This window comes from Rosa chinensis, chromosome 3 (genome assembly GCF_002994745.2).
Source record: "Rosa chinensis cultivar Old Blush chromosome 3, RchiOBHm-V2, whole genome shotgun sequence".
NCBI classification, from domain to species: Eukaryota; Viridiplantae; Streptophyta; class Magnoliopsida; order Rosales; family Rosaceae; genus Rosa; species Rosa chinensis.
The window spans coordinates 39,897,472-39,919,114 of NC_037090.1; the positions used below are offsets into that span (position 1 = coordinate 39,897,472).

At 38.3% G+C, this 21,643-nt stretch overlaps 1 long non-coding RNA gene and 1 pseudogene across 1 annotated transcript; both read left to right on the forward strand.

Moving 5' to 3' along the window:
- The first annotated feature begins 374 nt into the window (after positions 1–374).
- Positions 375–2,116, forward strand: LOC112194573 (annotated as a pseudogene).
- A 2,055-nt stretch (positions 2,117–4,171) lies between these two features.
- On the forward strand, positions 4,172–5,156 carry LOC121052173. The gene is made up of 3 exons (XR_005808251.1): positions 4,172–4,303; positions 4,475–4,664; positions 5,032–5,156. It is a non-coding gene; the product is annotated as an uncharacterized LOC121052173 (long non-coding RNA).
- Positions 5,157–21,643: the final 16,487 nt, after the last annotated feature.

Consider the following 21,643-nt stretch of genomic DNA (forward strand, 5'->3'; position numbering starts at 1 on the left):
ATTCATGTGAAAGAAGTAGAATTTATATTACATTTTCTACTGTTCCTGTGGTTCCGTGGAATAAGTACATGATGGGAAATTGTTGGTGAATGGTGAAATTCAAAATGAAAATTACATATTTGCTACGGCTTTACCTTCAATCTGCTTTGAGGGATTTGATTGTCTATGGAGCTCTGTTTGGTTAGTGGCTAAGTGAAGGAATAGGAAAAATGAAATCTTGATTATGACTTTTGATTTAATTCCAATGATATGTAGTAGAGGAATGGAAAAGAAATTTATTTGAAGTTTTTGTGTTTGGGTTTGTAAATTCTAGAATATGTTAGTTCACCGCGACTCCAACTCTCATTGTTTTGATGATGTTTAGTTGCAGACCAGCACTTGCTATGTTCAATGATGCTGAAAAGAAAGGCTTATTTACTCCTTGGAGTGGTTAGTAAAAGCCTAAACCTCATTGATGAGATAAATTTGTCTTCAAATTTTACACATTATACCTTCAACCTTCCCTAACCACTATGTTAAATGTATTAACAAACAACTCTGATAGAGCCAACATCAGGAAACATGGGAATCAATATGGCTTTTATGGCCGCGATGAAAGGGTACAAGATGGTTTTGACCATGTCGTCTTACACGAGCTTGGAGAAATGAGTAAGTATGAGAGTCTTCGGAGTTGAGTTGATTCTCACTGACCCTACAAAAGGGATGGGAGGAACTGTCAAGAAGGCTTATGACTCTCTGGAATCCACTCCAAATGCTCTTATCCTCCAACAATTCTCAAACCCTGCCAATACTCAGGTACTGAATTATACAAATTCGCTTATAGTGCTTTCTTATACCTGATTTAATTAATTATTAAACTTCTGCATCATTTTGCTATGTATGACTGACCTTAAAATGGTGAAACAACAGGTACGACTACCGGACCTGAGATATGGGAAAATACTAATGGAAAAGTTGACATCTTTGTTACAGTAGCGGAGGCACCGTCTCTGGCGTTGGACAATGTCTCAAATCTCAAAACCCTGATTGTAAGGTAAAAATCTCTCAAGTTACATTATCCATATATTCATTTATTCATCTTTTTTGTGATGTGTCTCATTTTCTTCTATTTTATTTGTTCAATTCGTAATGTTCAATCTCTTTCTGTCATGATAGATATATAGAGTGGAGCCTGCTGAAAGTTGTTAAATAGCGACAAGAGTGGCCCGTGGCCCACCATTGTACAGATACTGTCCCAACTTAACCACTCGTTAGGTGTTGAGTTTTAATCACAAAAGGCCTCGGTACAATTGGGTGGGATCCACCCACTTATAAGTTATATTTTATTTGTCACTTTTCCAATGTGGGATCTTTCCTCTCCAACAAAAGTAATATACTAAATGGTGGTAAACCAGGTAGACCAAGGCTTGATTTCATATTTTTTACTGGTTTTACCTTATTTCAAATTCTTTCTTTCTTGAATCCTTTGTACAGTGTTTAGGTGCCTTTCTATTATTTAGAGTCAGTAGGGCGGTTGTACAGTTTTTGAGGTCAAGGTGTATTATCCTGTTGACTTATTATTGCAATGGTAATAGGTCATTCAATTACTGGAAATGGGGTTGGATTCAAACCCAATATATTGGACATGGACATAATGGAAAGAGTTCTTGAGGTGAGTACCAAATACATATATAGCACATATATGCGTTTTATCTGGCTTGCTTTCATATTCTTAATATTGAACTTTATGACTCTCATATAGCTCTCCTTCTTTTCTGCTGTGCATTTGCATTTATTTATTTGTTATATAACTGACAATTGCCACTTCTTTCTGAAAAGCAGATTTGCTGGTCCTTACTACACTATTAACATTCTCTCAACAGCACCAAAACGACTGATCAGTTCCGAATAGCTTGAGGCTGTTGAGAACAAAACTGTGTCACAATTAAACATTCTCAATCTGTTTACATACAAAGTAAACTATCTAAACTTGACTTACCAACTATCTTCTTCTGCATTTTTTTCCTGCCCCTCAACAAACCCTGTTGGTTTTGGCCCTTTAAATGCAGGTAGTCTGTACTTTTTATCATGCTGGGGTTACTTTTTACTCTGGATTGCAGCTGGAAGCAATCTTTAAGGATTTAAATGCCAATGTCTATGGCAACCCACGTATCCTATTACATGTAAAGTAAATGGTTTTATTATGTTAGATTCTTAATGAGATTTTGGAATGAAATTTGGAATTTGTATGCTTTATGGTTGGAGTTTGTATTATTGCTCTTGGCTCATAATTGGTTTCATTAAGAACCTTAATTTAAAGTTAGATAGTCAAAGTGATACCAGTTCTGCCACAAATGACATAGTAAAGGAAGCTCACCAAAATGTATGATACGTTATCTGTTGTTTTGTGTGATGCGACATTCAAATTTTTCAGAGTACTTGGATAAATAATGGAAATTTTAATGACCTATAATGAAGCCCAAATCTGTGACTTAAATTCCTAGAAGCATATAAAGCAAACTGAACATGTGAAGATATTTTCAGATACATTCTTGCAACTTTTTTTTTTAATTCCGGAACATTTGTGTTCTATGTTTATCAATGAACTTATGACAACCTTGGCTTTTGTTGTCTTTCTATCTAAAACAGGGTTTTAGGTTCTTCGACAAGAATCAAATCGACTACATTTGGGTAAGAAGATCTTCTACGTGTATATTTGTTTTGTGAAATCAATACATAAATGTATGTAGTTTATGTTTTATTTCTAGGTTGAAGATATGAGGAGGCACTACATACAATTTTGTAAGCCATGTTTACTTAACTACATGCAATACTGCATATGTCTATTCTTCTTTCTATTTTCAAGATTGTAAATTCTGTCTCAAATATTATCTTTGTTCCAGTTAGTTTTATTAACTTATATGCAAAATAAGTTGTCCTTGGATGCTGAATTTTGAACTCTTCTTTTTGATGGTTTGTACCAATGTTTTAAAACGCTGAAGGCGTACCCGAGGTGTTTTTGGGTGAGCCTTGCAGCCTTGAGGCATAAGGCGCATAAGGCGTAAGCCTTTCGTATAAATCACCTAAGAGTAACCACATTAAGAGTAACCAAAAGAACATTACTAATTGTGATTCACAAGAGACAATCACTCAATTAACACAACTATTATAATGATGGCATATCAATTAACACTCAATTAACATAACTATTATTATAATGATGGCATATCAATTAACACGAGAAACTCATATAGTAAAGTAGTAAACCCAGACAATCATATAGCTAATCATATATCAATTAACACAAGAGATAATTAGATAGCTACTCGGCCTCAATTTAGTAAACCCAGTTCAGCCCATCTCAATATCTTCCAGCTGCTACTTCAAAAGAGGACCGAGAACAGAGCACCCAAAAAGGATGCTGGAGAAGAATCCCTTCCTGAAGAGGATCCTTCAAACCCCATTTTCAAGCCACTCCCCGAGCCTTCACCCAATAAAAAAAGATGAAGTCTTTACTCAAAACTCAAACTGAATCCAACAAAATCTAAATCAATTCCAATGGGATCACAAAATCTGCAAAATTGACAGTAACCCACAAACAAGAATATCTGAAAGATCAAAATCTGCAAAATTGAGTAATTGACAGTAACCCACAAACTATTGCAACCAAATTAATGGGGTTGCTGGACATATATGATTGTCTAGACAAGAACAACTCAAACCCAAGTAAATATAGACGGGAAATCGGGAATCATACCTTCAGAAGTTCAAATGGCCTGTTGCGAATCGACCTCCAATCAAGCTCAAATTGACTGCTGCGCAGAGAGGGGTAGAGGGCTGAAATCGAACTCCTAACTCGAACTCTGGGTTAGGGACTTAGGGATCGAATTTGCGAACAGAGAGGGGCAGAGGGCTGAAATCGGGCTGAAATCGAATTTGGGGTAGCAGTCGCGACCTAGACAGCCTTTAAACCCATTCTGTTTCAAAACGACGTCACTTCTCATTTTTTCTGCGCGTACGCCTTTTGCGCCTTGGAGGACGCCTTTCGCGCCTTGGAGAACGCCTCACCAGCGTCGTCGCCTAGCCCCTGAAACACACTCATTTTCAGGCCAGAAAATCGCTTTTTGCGCCTTAGGCGCACTTTTTAATTCATTGGTTTGTACAAACAGAACGTACGGGTAGGACAGCCGGGAAGAACTATAGAAGAACCTCCAAGGTTGCAAGCTATAGGTTGATGTGCTTACTTATAAAAGTAATGCCAGCATGAAAATGCAAGAAATTCATCAACCCATATCCAGAAAAATGGTAAACCTGTTCCTCAATGGTACGTCCATTTCTTTGATCTATTCAGCTATTTACTTGATCTTTTGATGATGTTTATTAATGTCCCCTGAAACACTTATAAGTTTCATATATAGTGCTTGATTGTTATCGTGTATGTCCATCTCTTTGAATATTTGTTTCATGTTAGTTTCTTACTTTGAACCCAAACCAGATTTTTTTCTCTTGCGGCTGTAATCTCATCACTCAAGTTTTCTGTAAAACATGGCTGAGGAGAACCCTTCTGATGGAGATGGAATCACTGAGGCAAGAAGCTGCATCAAAAAGTCTTTCTCCTTTGCAGATTCCACGGATTACCTGTTAATGACTGTTGGTACATTTAGTGCCATTTGGTAATGGACTATGTATGCCTCTACTGATCCTAGGCTTTGGAGATCTGATTAATTCTTTTGGAGAAACTGGGAATAACGATGTGGGTCTTCTAGGACTAAAACAGATATATAGTCGTCATTGATGTTGCAACATCTATATCATATTTTGAACTTTATCCACTATGCAGTACCAAAAATTAGATTTCCACTTCATCATTTCTTATGTGGTGTCACTAGAATTTGCCTCTTGATATGTCTAGCTACATATATGTCAACCTACTTGCTAGAACAGTATAATTTTGCATTAAGCAATTTTATTTTTCAATAAATTGGCTATATGTATGTAACTGTTGATAGAAAGCTTTAGTCAAAATTAATTTGGCATATTCAATATCCTCAGGTGTCAATTCGTTTACTTGGTTCTTGGAGCAGCTGCTACGGCATTTCTATTCGTTTACTTCAGTAGTCCCTGCTTCCTACAATACTTGATGTTTTGATAGAATGATTTGATAGAATGTTATTGTAAACTGCAATAATGTAAACTCAAAACAATTTTAGTGAAACACAACTTTGTCTCTTATTTTATCATTTTGATCAAAAATCAAGTCATTTTCATTCATATCTGTCGTTATTGTGAATTATTAGCAAAAACAAATCCTGTGGCAAAGCGCGAGTATCATTGCTAGTGCCGATTGAATCTTTGTATTTCACTATTTCCTTATTCTAATAATTTTACCTGTGATAACCTTTCTAATTCTTTATCATTTTACTTCCATTTTTACTATAAACAGTATGTGTGCGTGCGTGTGTAGAGCCCTTCCACTAAGGGTTTATTTTTTAGTCATTTTAAGCGATCTCTTGTGGGACTCATTCTTTGATTGCATTTAGGCATCTCGTCCGTTCAGTTTTTAGGTCTTCATGTATAGATTATTTTTGCAAATTTTCAGCCAAATTGATGATCGTTAAGATATCGATCTAGATTAAATCAATGGACGAACCCAATCTGGACGAACCCAATCTGTCCGACCTAAACCATTCGTGTTTATAATTGTAAATGCAGTTATGAATACTTTAAGGATTATCAATTTGGCTGAAAATTTGTAAAAATGATCTACTCACATATACCTAAAAACTTAACGGTTGAGATGTGAATATATGACCGAAAAGTTGGTCTAATAAGCTATCTCTTAAAATAGTCAAAAAAGAGGATCCCTCACTAGCAGGGCTCTATATATATAGGAATTTGCTAAGGTCCGTTCCTTAGCTAAGGAACGGATTTCCGTATGTTGACCATTTTTCGATCACATATTCACATCTTAACCATTTAGTTTTTAGGTCCTAATGTATAGATCACTTCTGCAAATTTTCAGCCAATTTGATGATCGTTAAGGTATCGAACTCGATTAAATCAATGAACGAACCGAATCTGTCCAACCTGAACCGTTCGTGTTTATAATGGTAAATTGCAGTTTTGGATGCCTTAACGATCATCAATTTGGCTGAAATTTTGCAGAAGTGATCTATACATTAGGATCTAAAAACTGAACGGTTAAGATGTGAATATGTGATCGAAAAGTTGTCAAAATATGGAAATTTGTTCCTTAGCTAATGAACGGACCTCCATTCCTAAGAAGCCCTATATAGGGCCCTTCCACTAAGAGATCCCTTTTTTTGGTCTTTTCTAGGGATAGGCATTAGACAAACTTTTTGATTATATTTCGGCATCTCAACCGTTCATTTTTTAGGTCCTAATGTGTAGATCACTTCTGCAAATTTTCAGCCAAATCAGTGATCATTAAGGCATCCAAAACTGCAATTTACACGAACGGACCGAATCTGTCAAACCAGAACCGTTTGTATTTATAATGGTAAATTGTAGTTTTGGATACCTTAACGATCATCAAATTGGCTGAAAATTTGCAGAAGTGATCTATACATTAGGACCTAAAAACTGAACGGTTGAGATGTAAAAATATGATCGAAAAGTTGGTCTAATGCCCTATCCCTAGAAAATACCAAAAAAATGAATCCCTCACTAGAAGGGCCCTGTATATATATATATATATATATATATATATATATATAATTGCACATAAAAAAAAAACTCTCAGTTAGTCCACAAACAAATTAGAGCACATAAAAAAAAACTCTCAGTTAGTCCACAAACAAATTAGAATTCCCACTCACCCCATTTAAGGACAAAAACTCGTTTTTAGACTCTAAAAATCTAAAAATTTCACAATTGCCACTCTCATTCTCTCTATGTGGCTCTCGGAGACTCTCTCTCTCCCCCCCAGCCACCATGAACCGAGTGTACATACTTCTCCGATTGGGCAGTGTGATGGCTCAGTCGTCGTCGCCATCGACCTTAAGTGTAACGCCCCAAACTGCACCTCACCAGGTTGGGCACGTCACACTACCGCATGTCTCTAAGAAATAAACCGAAGATTTACGTCCTGGAAACCCACAAGGCATTTTGTTAAATAAAAATTTCCATAAAACGTACAACAAAGATTTGAAAATACTTTTTAAGTGAAAACTTTTTAAAATTAGTAAGCTTACTTTGTTCGTCTAGAACTTATCAATTTCAAATAGTCAAGGAATAACAGACTTAGCATTAACAGCGAACATTCAGCAACTTCCAAGTACCAAGTAGTAAAGGTCGAGATTAAAATCCATAACCTAACTTTCGTTATGAGGAGCTATTGAATTCTGCACACCCAGGTCCGTCCGCTACAATCACGTTACCAGTGCACAGTACCTGCAACCACATAGTTCTAGGAGTGAGCATTCGTCCTCGCTGCTCAATAGAGGGTTCACCTCGGCTAGGTTTGAAAACCAATTAATAATTTTTTATTTTTTTTGGCTAGCCAATATGAAAACGTACTTAAACCATTTTATTCAAGAATTTTTTATCACAAATGGTGTCTAAACGTTTTTACCCTGGATAAAATGGTACCCAACTTTCAAAAGTGATCAAAATGATTCCTAAACTTTTAAAAACAAATCAACTTGATACCTATGCTTATTTTTTGTTACTTTTCTATTAAAATTGATCACGTGCAGTGCATATGAGGTTATAATAGTATATTCACACAAAAATTGTTTTTTTAGTTATTTTTTATTTTACTTTGTTGATTATCTTCTTCTTCTATCGTCTACCTCTCTCTCTCCCTTTTTCTTTGTTTCTTCAGAATGTGGGAAACATCCAAACCTTAATTGTTTTGAGATGGTAGCAGTGAAATTAATGGAATATTTTAAGGCTATAGAAGAAGAAGATTGGGTTATAGATGGTTGATGGCCCCTCTGACCACAAACCACTTTAATTTTTGGGTTTGATTGGATTCCAATTGTGCAAAGTTTTCGAATTCAAATTATAATTTTGTGGTGCTATCTGCGGCGCGGCGGAGGAAGCCCATCGATGGCTGGGGCGACGGAAGAGGCCGATGGCGGGACCATTCTATTTTCATGCAATTACATTGCTTAATGGCCATTGATCCAACTGCTTTTACATAAACAAGAACAAAGCTTGGGTTGTAGGTGCAATATTGTCATTTCCAATTAAAAATTGAGTGAAAGACCGTATGTACCCTTAGTTTTAACGGAGATGTGACAGAAAATGGACGGATGTATGAAGTTGATCAATTTTTATAAGTGTAAGTACCTCTTTGATCACTTTTAAAAGTTGGGTGTCATTCCGGTGCACGAAAGATTTGACTCTAGTGGTGATAAAAACCCTATCTTCAAAGAAAGACAAACTTTAAAAAGTATTTATGACTCAAAATCGATGCATGAAACTCAACTAAACACGAAGCCACATTACCTGATTGCTGGTCCCGTAGACCCACTACACGACCTTACCTCAAATTAATAAATAACTAGGTAAGCGAGGCGAGAGCATTCACTACCTAGCTACACACATGGAACCGAGTTGTCACTACGATTGCGCTCCGTCCGACCAGTGTAGCTAACCCTCCTGAGGTTAAGGGGATCCTTGAGAACAAATTTTCAAGAGCAAGGGCCAATTCAAAATCTGGCAACTCACATTAGGCAACCAAAATGACCTGATGATCAAGGCTGTCTATCCAGACATCCAACCATCACCGCAAAAGATGCTAGCAAGCGCGACACCAAAACATCAGTCACCTTCGAAAAAAGCTTTGCAACCACCTAAAGACTCAACTCAGAAAGAGCTTTTCAAATCAGAACCCAGCAAAAAATAGAAAAGGCAAGTAATGTACTACGAACCTAGGTTGTTGTTTAAACATAAAACCTCCCATACTAACCAACATTCCATCCACTCTTCAATGCTTTAAAATACAAGTACATAAGAGGAGGGCAAGAGCACACATGCTAAGAAAGATTAAAAACTGCAACTTCTTTTTTGAAGACTGCCAACAGAAGATCGGCGATGCCAGTCATCTATTTTTTGCCGACAACTCCGGCGAGGGATTGAGCCATGCATGGTATGAAACATAATCTCCTCTCTGAGCTCTACATGCTAGTATAGACAGATTTTGAATTCGATTACGTTTTGGGGAAAGTTGGATTTGGGTGTTTACGGTCTCCGTTCGAATCACTGTTCACGGTGGTGATTTCGGGTTTCCGTGGGCCATTTTTGATTCAATTAGATATGCTAGAGTTGAAATTGAGGTCTGGTTGTGTTTAATTTCAGAATTTGTGGAGTTATGGAGAAAGTGAACAAAGGAGGATTTCAGGCTGCAATTCTTCGTCGAAAAAGGTATTCTGCCAGTTTCTATGTTCTTGTCGAGGAAGTGAGGTAGCACTTCAAACACCATTCTTGAGTTTGTACTCCCAAAGTGAGCTAAGAATTTGGTTGTTGTTGTGGAAATTTGAATTTTCTGAGTATAAGTTTAACTCTGTTATGGGATTGTGATGCAATTGTTAAGGTGTTTGTGGATTAGTGTAATTACTTGACAATTTGCATCTGCACATAAACTAGATGAATTGCGTATATAATTGTTTGGAACAATTACTTAGTACATGCTTGTTAGTGATTGGAGCTGTTGATAGGTGAAGTAAGTTTCGGTAGAATTCCATATTTAAGTGGATGCCAAGCTGTATACAGAGACGTTAAGAAAATTAAAACTTAGTTGAAGTGAAAAGTAAAGTGAGGTTGGGTGCCCTTACTAGTTTTGGGTCACCCAATATGAAAGGGAATTAGCCGGTATTTGAATTATTTCAATATGGTCATGATTGGTCGGAAGAGTGTATGTGGTCGATAAAACTACATTTAGAGAAATTGTTAGCACTTAAAGCATGCTGTGCGCAAAGTCAACACTGGTCAAACTATGGTCAATCCTAGTGAAACAAGGAAATGTTAGTCGAACGATTAGTTAATCGTAAGATTTTAAATACTTGTTTGACGAAAAACTAATGATCATTATGTTGGATTTAGGACTCCAGTTACCCGAGGAACGGAAGATTCGTGACGCTCGATTTACGTGAAAAATAAGCATCGAAATCCAGGTAGGGGACTTGGGACTCACTCGGTTAGCTGCTTTTCATATTTAATTAAATAGTGATGCATGATAAGTTGCGTGGCTTGGTTATGTTAAAAGGCAATGCATACTAACCAAATCGTGAGAGTTGATGGCTTGAGAGCGAAGGGTGGCACTGACTTCCTTAGGTTCGATCCCCTTAACCTCCGGAGGGTTAGCTACATCGGTTGAACGGTGCGTGATTGCAATGACGACCCGGTTCCGTGTGTGTAGCTAGGTAGCGGACGCTCTCGCTACGCTTACCTGGTTATTAATTAATTTGAGGTAAGGTCGTGTAGTGGGTCTACGAGACCGGCCATCAGGTATTACTTGGCGCCGTATGTATTTGAATTTCCTGCATTTGTTTTGAGTCTGGGAGAAAAAAAAAATTAAGTTTGTCGTTCTTCAATAGAAAATGTTAAGTACATTTTTATACTGGGTACCCAAAACTATAAATTTATACGTTGGTTTTGAAACCTAACCGGGTTGAAGCCCCTACTGAGTAGCGAGGATGAATGCGCACCCCTACAACAGTGTGGTTACATGTACTGTGCACTAGTACGAGATAGGAGCGTATGGAGTTGGGTGTGCGGACTTCGGTAAATTACTATATCGAGACTATGCTAAACCTTTATTCCTTGAGGTTCTTTATTTCTCGAAAAATCTGTCATATCAACTTCTGGACGAACAAGTTTAATATAACAATTTAAAGTATTTCACCTCGTAGAATATTTATAAGTTCCGCTGTGTGTTTTACAACAATTATTACTAAACAAAATGCCTTGCGGGTTTCTAGGATGTAAATCAAGCCTTCAGTTTATGTTTTAGAGACACGCGGCACTACGACGTGTCTAAGCTGGTGAGGTGCAATTTGGGGCGTTACATTTTGGCCGTTTGAGACATGAAAAAAACATATGATTGGACATACCTGTAAAAGTAGCTTTGGTTAAGGCAAGTCTGCCTCCTCTTGATAGAGAGTTTGCCTTCCATCCTGCTAGCTTCTTTTGCATTTTCAGAATGATATCTCTAGTATTGATAAGATCTTTGCAACAAATAATATCTTGGATTATGAGATATCTACCAGTAGTAGTTTTATGCTGGATTTGTAGAACAAAAGAGATATTATTCTTAGTCATATTAGGAACATTATCTAAAAAAAGTAAAATAGATTTATCGTAGTTGATTTGCTGACCAGAAGCTTACAAAAATTCATTTCAATTCGGATAATACTTTGCTAACAATACCTGGTTAGCTAAAGCTGTTCCACTAATTAGTGGACATGTGTCCATTTACAATATCTTTTTGTTTAATTGTTGGCGGAGAAGAGTTCAACTTAACGTCGAAGACGTTATCCAAATCCAAGCCTCCTGTAACGCCCCAAGCTGCACCTCACCAACTTAAGCAGGCCACAGTGCCGTGAGTCTCTAAAATATAAACTGAACGCTTGGTTTACACCTAGAGAACTGCTAGGCATTTGTTTAATAAACTTCTCGTAAACGCACAGCAGAGCTTAAAAATAATTTTGAGGTAGAATTCTTTAAAACACTAAATCAATTTGTTCATCCAGAACTTGAGATGAATGTTCACTCGAAAGAAAACGACTTCAAGGAGTACAAACTCAACTAGGTTCGACACAAGACTAGCTTTCAAAAATTCAGGAACACAAATTCGAGAAATAGAATTTAAAATAAGGGCTAAATACAGATTACTACCCTATAGTTTGGGTCCAAAATCAATTTAGTCCCTAAACTTCTAATTTCATCAAAAACACCCCTGTACTTTCAATTTTGATCTAATAGGTCCAATTTGTTAGTTTTCCGACAATTGAGTTATTTAACTTCTTAACGTGGCTCATATATGGCCTATGTTTTATGATGTGGTGTCGAGGTGGCCTGCATAGTCAATTTAGGAGCGAGTCCTACTATTAAAAATAAATAGTTTTTCAACAAATAATCCAACTATAACTTGAACCCATAACAAAATATTAACGAATTGGACCTATTAGATCAAAATTGAAAGTGCATGGGTGTTTTTGATGAAATTAGAAGTCCAGGGACTGAATTGATTTTGGACCTAAACCACAGGGTAGTAACCAGTATTTAGCCCTTAAAATAAAGTCCGGAAGATGGATTACCGAACTTATTCTGCACACCCAGCTCCGTCTGCTATTGTCCTGTTATCAGTGCACAGCACATGCATCCACACTGTTGTAGGGGTGAGCTTTCGTACTAGCTGCTCAACAAGAACTCTACCTCGACTAGATTTGAAACCAATAAATAAATTTTTGGGGCCCGAGTATGAAAACTTAAACCAAATATTTCAAGAAACGACAATAAAAATGCGTTCTGACTCGAAAAGCGATGCAAGATATTCAGATAAACATGCGCGCTGTATCTTACTCGATGGCGAGTCCCGTAGACCCACTACAAGACCTTACCTCAATTAATTTGTAAACCAGGTAAGCGTAGTGAGAGGGTCCGCTACCTAGCTACACACACAGAATCAGGTCGTCATTGCTTTCGCGCACTGTCTGACCAATGTAGATAACCCTCTGGAGGTTATGGGGATCGAACCTAAGGAAGTCATGCCACCCTTCGCTCTCAAGCCATCACATTTCTCATACGGTTTGGTTAGTGTGGTTCGCATTTTAACTTAACCAAGCCACACAACTTAACATGCGTAACTTTAAAACAACTTAACAAAATAAAATCACACATTGAGGAGAGTCCCGAATCCCCTACATGGATTCCGATGCTTTCTCTCACATACTCCGGGAGTCGCGAACCTTTCGTTCCTCGGGTAACTAGTGACAGGACCCGCCCCGGGTTTCACCCTGAAACCCGAAGAGGCCCTGTGGGGCCCACCTTAGAAGAAATTCTATAAAAAATTTGACGGAACTTCTCCAAAAAATGGACTACCTAAAAACTGTAGAAAGTCATTTACACTTCTAAACAATCCTTATTATTCTCCTGGAGCCACCTTGCTCCCCAAATTCCAACAACTCCACTTTCACATTATACAAGTCTCAACTTAACAATATTAATTTCACAAGTTATCAGAGCAATTCTAAGATAAAAGTAAAGAGGATAAATGATCGATAGATCCTACAATGCAGAAGCAGTGACTGACAACTATGCCTCAACTCCATGGATGCCTGACCTTAACTAATCTTGCCTGCAAACTGGGCATTTGAAACCGAAGGGCCCAGGGGAAAGTAATTTAAAAACACGTTAGAGTGAGTGGACAAAAATAAATAATCGAGATAGTTTTAAATTAAATACACTTTAATACTTTCTGACAAATTGAACTATTTACAAAAATCTCGATGTAAAATATATTTCTCGCCACACTTATAAAATATATTTCTCGCCACATGAAAATTCTTGAAAACATACCAGCCCCGCTGGGTAAAAGAAATCGGACTAGCCCCGCCAATCAAGTAACGACAGAGTATGGGGAAGAAGTTATCACCATACGAGTAAGGAACCCTCCCAAGCTCTTGAACCTCCCAGGTTCTTGCTCTTCTCACCCACAAACACATAGTAAGTGGGGAGGAATACTAATAGGCTAGCTAGCAATAAAATAAAATGACCCAGGTATGGTGGGTTAAAAATCATACGAAAATCGAAAACTAGTAAGACTTCCTCAAAATCTCACTAGCAAATACATATATTCCAATGACGTGCCCCGCATGCCAAAAATATTTCCGAATCCAAAATAAATAGGCGAGAATAGATAATTATAATTCCCTCGGGAATCCCATTTCCGATAATATTCCAAAAATCTCAAAATCAATGAATAAAATATAATATTAAATTCTGAAAATCACCTCAGAAAATAATTCTCGATAATCAATATAAATCATGAATCCAAATCCATATAATAATCATATAGCGGAGATAAACCATCGAAAACTCAATATCAATGAAATAGTATCACAAATCCATTTTCCAAATAATAATCGAGATAAATCATAATCAATCTCCGAAAATCATTAATGCAAGTAAAATCCATGAGATAAATCGATATCAAATTCCCAAAAATAAATCATAAGCCAAAACTGTGATAAAATGATAAATAAATAAATCATTAATTCGGGAAAATAATCGCATGCATCATTACTTAAAACAAAAGTCCACTCACAGTAGTATTTAGGCGACCACGCATACGGGTTTCTTCGTCGAGCAGTAGCTCGGTACATCGTCCTATATACAATTATATTCCGTGAACAACAATTTGACAATTAAATACGATTCTAAAATCAAATCCTCATAAATCAATGTCTCCATTTCTTCTTGAATTCAACCCAAACTTTACCACTAACACCAATTTGTTAATTTAAAGGTTCTAAGGCAGAACTGAGATAAATCTGACGGTCGGATTCTAGTAAATCGATAATCAAAATATCAAACTTCGGAAATTCATAATCGATGTCAAACTTCTCCGATTTCCACAAAAATCATATCTACATGTTCTACAACTCACAATTAAATTATCTAGCCAAAAATAGGAATTTAAAACCGACCCTACGCGCCTCCACGCGCCGCCGGCCAACCTCCAAATTTAATCACCAAATTTCATCAACACGATCATCTCAACATTCCCAACAACTTTCTCAACTACGACAAAATCCATAGATACCTTGAATGGCTGGAAATCGGCCCAAAAGCAAAAACTTCGGCGAAGCTACTGTTTACTTTGAGTTGACTTTGCTTCAGTGAAATTCGTCCACCACCACCACTATGGATCGAAAGAGGAAGCTCCCACGAACACAACAAAACCGGTTTTGTCGCCAATGGTTGCTGGAATCGGAAGAAATCGCCGGAAAACCCCAATATGCTACAGTAACCTTCTAGGCTTCAATTCTCTTTTCTCTGGCCAAAATACCGTGACCCATTGCTATAGGCTTGTGGAGGAGGAGGAGACGATTCCAACAAGACACGTGACTCGCTGTTTGGTGGCCGGACGGCGAGGAATCGCCGGAAAATCAGAAAACCCGAAGAAAGGCGCTGCAGTCCTTTTCTTCTCCTTGCTGCACCTTCCACAGTCCAAAATAAATCACCAAACCATCATAGAATTGAAGAGGAGGAAGAGAGCTTTCCAACAATACCAATTACGTCAAAATCCGTCACCGGACAGAGGAAATATGGCCGGAAGAAGGTGAAGGGGTCGGAGAGAGAGAAACCAACGGATAAGTTTCTGAAATAGAAACTTACCACGATAACTTTCCCTATATACAAAAAGTTACAATGAACAGTAACTTAGTATTTTGGCCATAACTTTTGCATACGAACTCCGATTTAAGCGAACCACATGTATATGGACTCAGTTTAACATCCTCTACAACGTTCATGAAGAAAATTTTCCAAATGATGAACGATCCAAAAAGTAAACTTTTAGGACCCGTAAAAGGTCGAAACGGAGTGGAAAGTAAAAATATATCTCGTTTACTGTCCGAAAGGCTAGTAAACCGGTAACTTGCGATCCGGGACGTAACAGCTAGAGTCTTAAATTCCAACATTTCGATCATTAATAATCTATTGAACAAATATTTAAAATCTTGACGATGTTAAAGTAAAATGACAATTGGAATTGGTCTACTCATTTCATTTCATAGTCCCTTTATATAGGGATAGAATTACAACGGAAATATCGATTACATTAATGATACTAAATGCTGATTGATCCGTAATTGTGCTGATTGATGGTAATCACTGATTCCTTGATTCCCTCTTCATCAGTTGCTTTGATGAAGGCACACAATATGTTTTTCCTTTAACACTCCCCCTTGTGCCAAGTCAAAGCGAAATGGTGCATGAGTTGTTGCCTCACTAAAAACCTTGCCAAGTAACAATAAAAACCCTGTGGGACAAAAAATACGCCTTGGTCGAAGGAAAAGAGCACAACGCACCTTTTACATTTGAGGATGACATGTGTGTGTTAGACTCCCCTTGACTGATACTTACATTAATCAGGGGAGCTTGGAAAGTCTTCGCATTCCTATGTTTTTCACATGTTTCTCAAATGTGTCCTTAGGCAGTGATTTGGTGAACAAATCTGCCACATTCTCCTCAGACCTTACTTGATTCATTTGAATCTTGAGGAGACCCTGTTGTTGCTGATTGTAGGAAAACTTTGGCGATATGTGTTTTGTATTATCACCCTTGATATATCCTAGCTTCATCTGTTCGATGCAAGCTGCATTATTTTCATAAATGCAAGTAGACTTTTCAGTGGTAGAACTCAAACCACTAGTCCCTCGAATATGTGTAATGATAGCTCTTAACCATACACACTCACGAACCGCCTCATGTAGAGCAATGATCTCTGAGTGGTTCGAGGAGGTAGCCACAAGGGTTTGCTTGGTTGATCTCCAAGATATCGTCGTGTTCCCAATGGTAAATACATAACCAGTTTGGGAACGATCTTTATGTGGGTCAGAGAGATACCCAGTATCAGCAAAACCAACCAAAACGTCATTTGGCGTTTCGGTGTAGGGAGTGGCTCTTTCGCCATCAACATTTCCTTTAGGGATTGTAGTTCCATCTACGGTCCCTCTTGTCTCTCTATAGGGAAAGAACAGTCCCAAGTCAATGGTTCCTTTTAGGTATCGAAAATGTTCTTGATACCATTCCAATGACGCTGCGTTGGCGCTGAGCTAAATCTAGCTAACAAGTTCACTGAGAATGCAATGTCTGGTCGAGTACATTAGGCTAGGTACAATAATGCGCCTATTGCACTTAGATAGGGAATTTCAGCTCCCAACACCTCTTCGTCATCTTCCTTTGGACGAAATGGATCTTTCCTTGCATCCAAGCTTCGACCGATCATGGGAGTGCTAGCAGGATGCGCTTTGTCCATGTTATATCGCCTGACTTTTGGACATACGCAGACTGGTGGATTAGTATTCCACAAACTCGGTGTTCTAGTTCAAGGCCTAGATAGAATCGAGTTTTCCCAAGATCCTTCATCTCAAATTCGGATTTCAAGTAGCTCGCGGTTTCTCTTATTTCGTCAAGAGTACCTATTATGTTCATATCATCGACATATACAGCTACAGTTGCAAATCCGGAACTTGTTTTCTTTATGAATACGCAGGGGCATACTTCATCGTTCTTATATCCCTTCCCAATCAAGTAGTCACTTAGACGGGTATACCACATCCGCCCGGATTGTTTCATTCCGTAAAGTGAGCGTTTCAACTTAATTGCAAATGCACTCCGTGGTTTAGAGTCACTTGACTTGGGTAATGTAAGGCCATCAGGTACTTTCATATATATCTCTGAATCTAGATCCCCATAGAGATATATAGTAACCACATCCATGAGCTGCATTTCCAGTCCTTCAGAAATTACTATGCTAACTAAGTAGCGGAACGTTATAACGTCCATTACGGGAGAGTATGTCTCCTCGTAGTCAATTCCAGGGCGTTGTGAGAAACCTTGCGCCACAAGGCAAGCCTTGTACCTCAGGACTTCATTCTTCTCATTACGATTTCTGACAAAGACCCATTTATGTCCTACAGGCTTTACACTTGGTGGGGTTAGCACTACCAGACCAAATACCTGTCTCTTTGTCAGAGAATCTAATTCTGCCTGGATTGCTTCTTTCCATTTAGGCCAATCTTCTCTTTGTTGCCATTTTGCAACAGAACGTGGTTTGATATCATCGTGCTCTATGATTCCTTGAGCAACAGTATATATCATCAATGTGTATGGAAGATCTTTCTATCAACTCATACGCACTCTCATAATCCTCTGAGATTTCTTTGTTCTCTGGAATCATTTTTAACATCGGAGCGTCCTCCAGTATTGATTCATGGACATAACTATAATCAGAGACAATCTCATGAGAGGGATTGTATACATTGATGATTGGTTTGTGCCTTACTCGCCCTCTTCTTCCTTGGGTGAGTATCAATCGAACCAAGTGGCCTCCCCCTCTTCCTTAGGGAGCCACGGCCTCAACCACACCTCTACTAAGTGTGGTTGCAGTGCCTCTATCTGCGGCACCGTGCCCCTTGTTGGGGACTTCTAACCTTGCAGGCACATTTGCAGCTGGTATATGTGATCTCGTCACTTTTACGATATCAGTAAACGCATCAGGCATCGAATCTGCTACGTTCTGAAGATCGATTATTCTTTTCACTTCACTTTCACATTGTGAAGTGTGGGGATCAAAATGAGACAGAGTGGGGACAAACCACGACAATTCCTGTTGTTCCATTGGAAAATCATTTTTCCTATCTCCCCCTAACGACGGGAAGACTGTCTCATCAAAAGTGACAATCTGCAAATCTAGCGGTAAAGAGATCGCCTGTCAAGGGTTCCCAAATAGAGGATAATTGTTGGGGATTCGTATCCAACATAAATACTTAATCGTCTCTGAGGACCTATTTTGGTGCGCTGTGGGGGCGCAATAGGCACATATACTGCGCAACCAAATATGCGTAAGTGTGAAATGTCAGGCTCATATCCAGTTACCAACTGGTACGCAGAAAATGGTTGGCTAGCAGTGGGTCTGAAACGAATAAGTAAAGCTGCGTGCAATATTGCATAACCCTATGCAGATATAGGCAGGTTAGTGCGCATAACCAATGCCCTAGCTACCATCTGTAGCCTTTTGATGGTGGCTTCTGCGAGACCATTTTGTGTATGCACATGGGGTACAGGATGCTCTACATCGATCCCAATAGACATGCAATAATCATCAAATGCTTTTGATGTAAACTCTCCAGCGTTATCAAGCCTTATAGACTTGATGGGGTGATCAGGGTGGTGAGCCCTTAAGCGTATAATCTGTGCTAGGAGTTTTGCAAATGCAGCATTTCTTGTGGACACTAAAGCGACATGTGACCAGTGTGTCGAAGTATCCACCAGAACCATAAAGTACTTAAAATGGTCCGCATTCTGGATGGATAGGTCCACAGATATCTCCTTGTATCCTTTGTAAGAATGGAATGTTTTGTTTTGTATCTTTAGCATAGGAAGGTCTCTATCCTGTTTTTGCTAAAGGGCAAGCTTTGTAAAAATGAGTGATGTGCCTTTGAAATAGTCAATGAGGCATAATGGGAGGTAGGTAGTGCTTCTGGTACTTCAAAAGGCAATGACTGTATTTGAGCAGTACTAGGACCGACACCTTGCAGTGTGACGGATTTTTGTCCCATTTTATTTTTCACTCGAAAGAAGGGATGTCCATATGAGTTCTTTAAAATACGGATCATCATGTCACGACCGGGGTGCCCTAGGCGGTCATGCCAAAGCCTGTATGAGTCAGAGTCCCATATTTCATTGTTGGTGACAACATAGGATTCAATGATCCGAATCGTAGTGAGGTACAGTCCACTAGATTGACTCATGAGTTTCTCTAAAATGCGTTTCCTTCCACATTCATTAGAGGTAATATAAAGGTATTCAGTTCCATTCTCACAGTGTGTTTTTACATGATAATCGTTGGCATGAATATCTTTGATACTTAACAAGGTTCGATTAGCTCTTGGTGCATACAGAGCGTATCTCATATTCTTTAGAGTATATGTATTTATGTAGAATGATAATCTTTTCATCGAAATAATTTTTTCTTTTTCTAGATGTATTGCTTTACATCTTTATAGTGCAATTTCGAACCATATAAATATGTGTAGTAAATAAATTTGAATAAATTCAGTGCTTCAGAATAAAATTCAAAATTTATTAATAAGCCAATGATAATCAAATCAAGGTCTTTGTTCATAAATCTAATTCATCAAACCATTACTGAAATAAACTTTAAGACCAAGTAATAGTCTAATTAAAAATGAGGCATTATGCCTTCACAACTGTTTTTGGAAAATAAAGTAAACAAAGCAGATCAGTCAAAATCTGGGGCATCGGTTGACTGAGCAAGTTCCTTGTTGCCATTAAAGTCTGCAATTGTGAGGTTGACTTCTGGGTCATGGCCTCCTTCTTCCATATAGTGAGCCTCTTGTTCTTTAGACTCCCTATACCTCTTGTAATTGGCTGCTACTCTGTTGCTTGCTTGGCAGTTCTTGTACCAATGCCCAATGACTCCACACCTATAGCATGGTTCATTGCCAACTCTATGCTGTTTGACTGAAGGGTTCTTAGGTGCCCTTTGCACCTTGTTTCCATGACCACTAGGGCCAGCACCACCATCTCTACGCCATACATTGGGAGGGCCTCCACGGCCCATATCACGACCTCCATGTCCCTTGCCACGTGGTGCATTGTTGCCACGTGGGTAGGGATCAGCACGTCCAACGCCCTTTGCATTGGGGTTCTTTCCACCTTTCACTTTGCCATAATTAGCCTCAAGAATTTTCTTTGTTCCAACAGGCCTGGCATTGTTGTTTAACAGAACCTCATTATGCCTCTCAGCCACTTGCAGTAGGTTATCAGCTTGTTGAAGGTTGTGATTCTTTTGTTATCATACTCCAGCCTATACTGGTTTGCTAGTATAATTGCTGAAGTAGGAAAAGTGGAAAGAGTCTTCTGGATCATATCATCTTCTGTGAGTTCCTTTCCACAGAAATTTAGACGTGCCTTTAAGCGCAACATGTCCTTGTTGAAGTCATTGACCCTTTTGTAGTCAAGCAAGCGGATTTCATTCCACTGAACGGTCAGTTCTGGGAGCAAGGTGTCATGAATGTTCCCAAAACGTCCCTTAAGGGAATCCCACAGTTCTTTGGGTGTCTTCAACTGAAGGTACTCCCAGCGTAGGCTAGGATCAATATGTCGCCTCAGAAATATTAAGGCATTTGCTTTCACCTTGTTAGATAGTTCATCATCTTTGGGGTCGGTAATGGTGGCAGTGTAGTCTCTTGCCACAAAAGCAGTTTCCACATCGGAAACCCAACGGTGGTACTCAAGTCCGTCTGAGTCCAAAATGTCAAATTCAGGTCGAGTTGGATCAGCCATCTACATAAACAAGAGAGAAGAAATAAATTACGCAGTCATAAAGACATCCACGTGAATTATTTTCCAAACGTATGAATTAGATTTCAAGACCAAGATTCGTAATGGTCACATTTTTTTCCGATGCTATGTGAAAATACTTTATCACAGTAAGTGTGTGTATAATGCGCATGAATTTTCATTATCATGGCAAAATGGAATTTTATATGTTGCATTACAAAAATAATTATAACACATTTAATAATAAATAAAACATAGCATATATAAAAATAAACTACATGACATGCTCAAATTGCACAAATATACAACAAAATATATGCTACATATATCATGCGTAAAAATAAAATATAAATAGTAGCATAATATAAAGGCATGCTTAGGAATAATTATATAAACGTAAATAAAAATCACAAAACATGCTCAAAAATCCTAATTAAATATACCATAGTATGAAATTAAATAAATAAAAGAAAACATACTTGATTTTGAGAAAATAAAATGATCCTAGCGCACGCGCGTAGCGATGTTTTTTTTTCGGGTTCTGCTGGGCCGGCTGATTTGTTGGGTTGAGAATTAGCACTTTTTTCTCTGGGCCTGA